The sequence below is a fragment of the Physeter macrocephalus genome, chromosome 1, assembly GCF_002837175.3.
Source record: "Physeter macrocephalus isolate SW-GA chromosome 1, ASM283717v5, whole genome shotgun sequence".
Taxonomy (NCBI): domain Eukaryota; kingdom Metazoa; phylum Chordata; class Mammalia; order Artiodactyla; family Physeteridae; genus Physeter; species Physeter macrocephalus.
This window is the reverse complement of record NC_041214.2, coordinates 55,242,909-55,248,700: the sequence shown is the minus strand read 5'-3', so window position 1 is coordinate 55,248,700 and position 5,792 is coordinate 55,242,909.

Here is a 5,792-nt window from a genome sequence, read left to right as displayed (position 1 = left end):
TCATCATTAATCTTTATTTTCAAAATATTCATGGTGGGCTTTTCTGGTGGCGCAGTGGTTGAGAGTCCGCCTGCCAATTGCAGGGGACACAGGTTCGTGCCCCGGTCCGGGAAGATCCCACATGCTGAGGAACGGCTAGGCCTGTGAGCCATGGCCACTGAGCCTGCGCGTCCGGAGCCTGTGCTCCGCAACAGGAGAGGCCACAGCAGTGAGAGGCCCGCGTACCGAAAAAAAAAAAAATTTCATGGTGTAATAAATTAATTAATTTATTCTCCCATCGGAATTTTAGAATGCATATTTCATCCCTCTTCTCCATGTCTCCCCAGACTCTTTTTCAGGTTTGGGCAAAGATTTCACTGAATTTATTGGGGAGAATAGTTATATTGAATCCCCTCATATGGGAATATGATACATTTCTCAAATTTTTTATCTTTTTTTTTTTTTTGCGGTATGCGGGCCTCTCACTGTTGTGGCCTCTCCCGTGGCGGAGCACAGGCTCCGGACGCGTAGGATAAGCGGCCATGGCTTACGGGCCTAGCCGCTCCACGGCACGTGGGATCTTCCCGGAACGGGGCACAAACCCGTGTCCCCTGCATCGGCAGGTGGACTCTCAACCACTGTGCCACCAGGGAAGCCCTATCTTTTTTTATTTTTTATTTTTTGGCCGTGCTACGCCGCCTTCAGCAGTGAAAGGGTAAAGTCCTAAACATTGGACCACCAGGGAATTCCCTTGTCTTCTTTTAAATTCAATATATTCGTGTCTTAGATATTCCTTGGTAAGTTTATTCCTACATATTTTACAGGTTGTTGTTGGGAATAGAGTTTTTTTCCCATGGTTTCTTAGGAATTATAGCTAATGAAATGTTATTGCATAACTAATATTGGCTTGTGCGTGCATGCATGTGTGTGTGCATATGTGTGTTTGTGATATTATCCTAAACTTTATCAAGTTTTCTGTTAATGTTACAGCAGCCTTTAGTGCTAGATATGTATATCACTGTTCGCCTACCTATAATGCTTGTTTAGTCCATATGGCCATGCTATACGTCCTGAGTTTTTAAAAAATATTTATCTCATATCTAGATATCTGATCTTTCTATTGGTCTAATTTTTTTTTTATTGTAAGTTCTTTTAGCAATTCGGGTCTAATATGTTTTTAAGTTGACTGTCCTGATTCCTAGGTAAATACCCAGATTATATCTCCTGCAAAAAATAATTTTGCTTTTCCTTTCCAATAGCATGCTTTTTGTTTATTTTTCTTATAACATTGACTAGAACATTCAGGAGAATGTTAAAAATAACAAAAATGATAGATACCTTTGTCTAATTTCTAAACTTAATAGAAATAAATATAGTCTAGTATTTCACTCAAGTACAATGTGTGTTGTTAACTTCTGGAACATAATTTTGATGTTATTTATGTAATTGTTTTCTCCTAGTTTACAGAGTTGATTTTAAGTTTCTTTTATTGTCTTTTTTTTGGCCGTATCATGCTGCTTACGGGATCTTAGTTCTCAGAGACGGAGGAATGAGCTCAGGCCACCGCAGTGAAAGTACCGAGTCCTAACCACTGGACCACCAGGGAATTTTCCAGAGTTGATTTTAGGAGTCAGAATTTAATATTTAATTTTATCAAATGTACTTTTTTCACATATAGTGATAATTATTTAATATTTTTTCTTTAATTTGTTGATGTGTAATAATTGATTTTGTAATATGGAAGCATTCTTCCTTTCCCTTGAACATTCTCACTTTTGCTCCTGAGCTCCTGGTTGACCCAGGACCCTGACCCCCTACCCCATCTAGTGATACATATTCTGTTACCTCCCCATCAACAATGTCTACTTGGACCAGTAGATAATACCTGATCAATGTACTTCAATTCCAGTATCTATGCATTATATGACCTGGCTTTTAAAAAATGAGTTCCTAATTTCAATTATCATATATTTTAATTCTATAATTTCCATTTGCTTTGTGTGCATGTGTGCACTTTACAATCCTCTGCTTAAATTTTCAGTCTTCTATTATTTTCTTGAACATGCTAACGTAGCTAAAGTCCACAATTGATAACTCCATTATCTAGATCCTTCATGGATCCATTTGTATTGTGTGTTTTTTCTCTTGGTTTTGAACATGTTGCCTTGTATCCTGAACATCCTTGTTACTAACACCAGATACTGTATATGAAAAGTTGTAGGGAGAATTTATGTTTATTTCTGGCTGGTAGCTGGAGACACTAGCAATTCCAGATTCCTTTAATTCTGATTGAGATGATTTAAAGCTGGGCTTCAGTCCCTAGAGAATCACTCTATTTCTGGTTTACTCATAGGGTGTAGCCCTTCCAGGTCACAGCCCAAAGACTGGGGTGTTTACCAAGTCTTCCTTGCTTGATGGGATTTGAACTATAATTTTGTCCTTCTAACCTCAGGACTCTCTCAGAAGCTCTGCTGAATTTCTTGTCCTTTGACTCCACCTTCTAGAATTGATAGATGTCACCAGGAAAAAGCAGCCCCAAATGGGCTTACATTTCTCCTATGCATCTAATCTATCCTCTGCAAAAGAACAGGGAGGAAGAAAGAGAGAGAGAGAGAATATATATACATTCTATTGAGATTTTCTAGCTGTTCTCAGGAAGAAGTTTATATCAAGCTTATACCAAAGTTTATTACCTAGTTCATCATTACTCTTGGCTCCTTGTTTTAAATATGTACTCACATTCTCTTCCATTTTCCCTCTCTTCCTTTTAGAGTTTTTTTTTTCTTCCTACTGCTTACTGATATTGAGAAATATAGCTTCAAGATAAAGCCATAATCTTATCCGTACCACTCATTTTTGCCCTTCACTATAAAGACAAAGCTTTATATTCCATTTTTATCCTGATTGTATTAACCTTTAAATGTTGAAAAAAAAGTCCAGTTTAAAATTTCTGTGTCTTTCTCCCAAGAACACAAAAATTTTATAATGCTTTTACTTGCCCCTTTTCTACTACGCTTCTCCCCACTTCTACAATGTGCCATTTCTCAGATTTTCTTTTTAAAAATCTAAATCTAAAATTACAGACTCTTATTTTTAAGCTTTTACATTATTCTTCTTCTATTTCAAAAATCCTCTTTAACTACAAGATTAACTCTACAACCACAATTTAATTACAATTCTTACTGGTTTTATTGCTCACTATTTCTTGTATACCACAGTTCTTTCTTTCCTTTTTTCCCCCTTTGAATTATTTTCTCTGACTCACACTAATTTGACTGAAATAACTTCCTCAAGTACACTTTTCTTAAGGGAGATCTAAATTCTTGCATACTTAAAGTTGCCTTTTCCTCCCCCAATATGAAATCTAATACCAATTTGATTCACTTTACCTTTCATGGAACTCTCTCCCAAATATCAATATAGAACCTGCCTTCTCCTCCTTCAAGTTTTTGTTTAAATTTAACCTGCTCAGTGAGGAATTCTCTAACTCTTTACATTGCAATCTTCACATCATCTCTATCCCACTCCTTTATTTTATTTTCTTCTGTAACACTTAACCTCCTAACATACTATATAAGTTATTTTGTTTAATGTATGTCTCCCTCCACCAGAAAGTAAGCTTCAAGAGGGTGGAGAGTGGTTTTTTTTCCCTTCAGTTTTATGCTTCCCATGAGAACTGAAACCTGGCTCTAAGCCTCAGAATCAGGAGGCTGTGTTTTTGAATTGTTAGGGATGCCTTTGATTAATTGCCTCGTCCTAAACCTTTCCAAGGGATATGCAAGAAGGGAAAATGTAAAGAATATTGACTTCCAGATCCTTAACCTCCAGAGGTACTCTTTCCCAAAACTGATGTGCCAGAGAATGTGCCTCTGTTCACATCAGCCCTTCAGGCACTTTTTAAATACAGGCACACCTCTCACCCATCCCAAGTCTTACAGTGGAGCATTTCTTGGAGTAAAAACCTCCAGTGGACTAAACAAAGGAGTAGGCTCCTTTCATCAGGACATAATAAACCCTTAGAGCTTCTTGTCTTTCCCCCAAAATATATATTTTTGTTAAGAGTAAAGCATTGTGTTACAAACAGAGTTTTAGTCTTAGGTTCTGCTATGTAGTAGTAGGGTAGTGGGAATATGAAAAATTCTCAGGTAAGCACTTTGCCTTTTCCATTTTCTGTCTACTTGCAAATAAATAAATAAGCATTATTATGGAACAGTCCATGAAAACAAAGCAAAGAAAGAAACAATGAGGGACTTCCCTGGTGGTCCAGTGGTTAAGAATCCGCCTTCCAATGCAAGGGACACAGGTTTGATCCCTGGTCTGGGAACTAAGATCCCACATACCACGGGGCAACTAAGCTCACATTCAGCAACTACTGAGCCCATGCGCTCTAGAGCCTGCGCGCCACAACTAGAGAGCCCACGCACCGCAACTACTGAGCCCGTGAACTCTGGAGCCCATGCACCAAAACTAGAGAGAAGTCCACGTGTCACAACTAGAGAAGTGTGCCACAACTAGAGAAGCCCTCACACCTCAGCGAAGAGCCCGTGCACTGCAACAAAAAGATCCCACATGCCGCAATGATGATCCCATGTGCCACAACTAAGACCCAACACAGCCAAATAAATAAATAAAAATAAATAAATACAAAAAATTATTAAAAAAAGAAACAATGAGATATAGTGAATGCTTAAGAGAAAGTTTCCCCTGCCCCCATGTTTAAACACAAAGCATTCTTTTCAGATATCCTAATATTGCCTTCTAGGATTTGTAATTATTTACAAAGAAAAGCACCTTAAAACATCCAAAGCTGAATAGATTAATGTATTAGTTATCTATTGCTACACAAAAAATTACCACAAATTTAGCAGCTTAAAGTAATACACATTTATTATTTCACAGTTTCTGTGGGTCAGGGGTCTGGTAAGAGTTCATCTGAGTCTTCTACTTGGGGTCTCACAGGGCTGCAATCAAGGTGTTAGTTGGGCTGCATTCTCATCTGGAGATTTGACTGGAGAAGGATCCACTTCCAATTTCACTCAGGTCCTTGGCAGAATTCATTTCCTGCAGTTGTAGGACTGAGGGCCTCAGCCTCTTGCTGGCTGTCTGCTGGCAGCAGTCCTCAGCTTCTTGAGGCCACAGTCAGCTGCTAGAAGCCACCCACAGTTCCTCACCACATGATCTTCCTCCATATGACCAATTCCTTCATCAAACCAGCAAGGAGAGGCTCAGAGTGTTTCCTAGCAACACAGAGTCATATATGACTTTACATAGTCAAGGAATTACTTCCCATCACCTTTGCCATATTCTGTTGGTTAGAACCAAAGGGAAGGGATTACACATGAATTCCAGATGACAAGGATCATGGGGGAGTCACCTTAGACACTGTCTACCACAGTTAGTAACTGACTCTTCATGTGACTAACATGTTTTCTTGAACTACCAAGATTTTAAAGACTCAGTGGACAAAAATTACACATAAAACTTTACAAAGTTTTTCTACAATGAGGTATCACCTCACACCAATCAGAATGGCCATCATCAAAAAATCTACAAACAATAAATGCTGGAGAGTGTGTAGAGAAAAGGGAACCCTCTTGCACTGTTGGTGGGAATGTAAATTGATAGAGCCACTATGGAGAACAGTATGGAGGTTCCTTAAAAAACTACAACTAGAACTACCATACGACCCAGCAACCCCACTACTGGGCATATACCCTGAGAAAACCATAATTCAAAAAGAGTCATGTACCAAAATGTTCATTGCAGCTCTATTTACAATAACCAGGACATGGAAGCAATCTAAGTGTCCATCA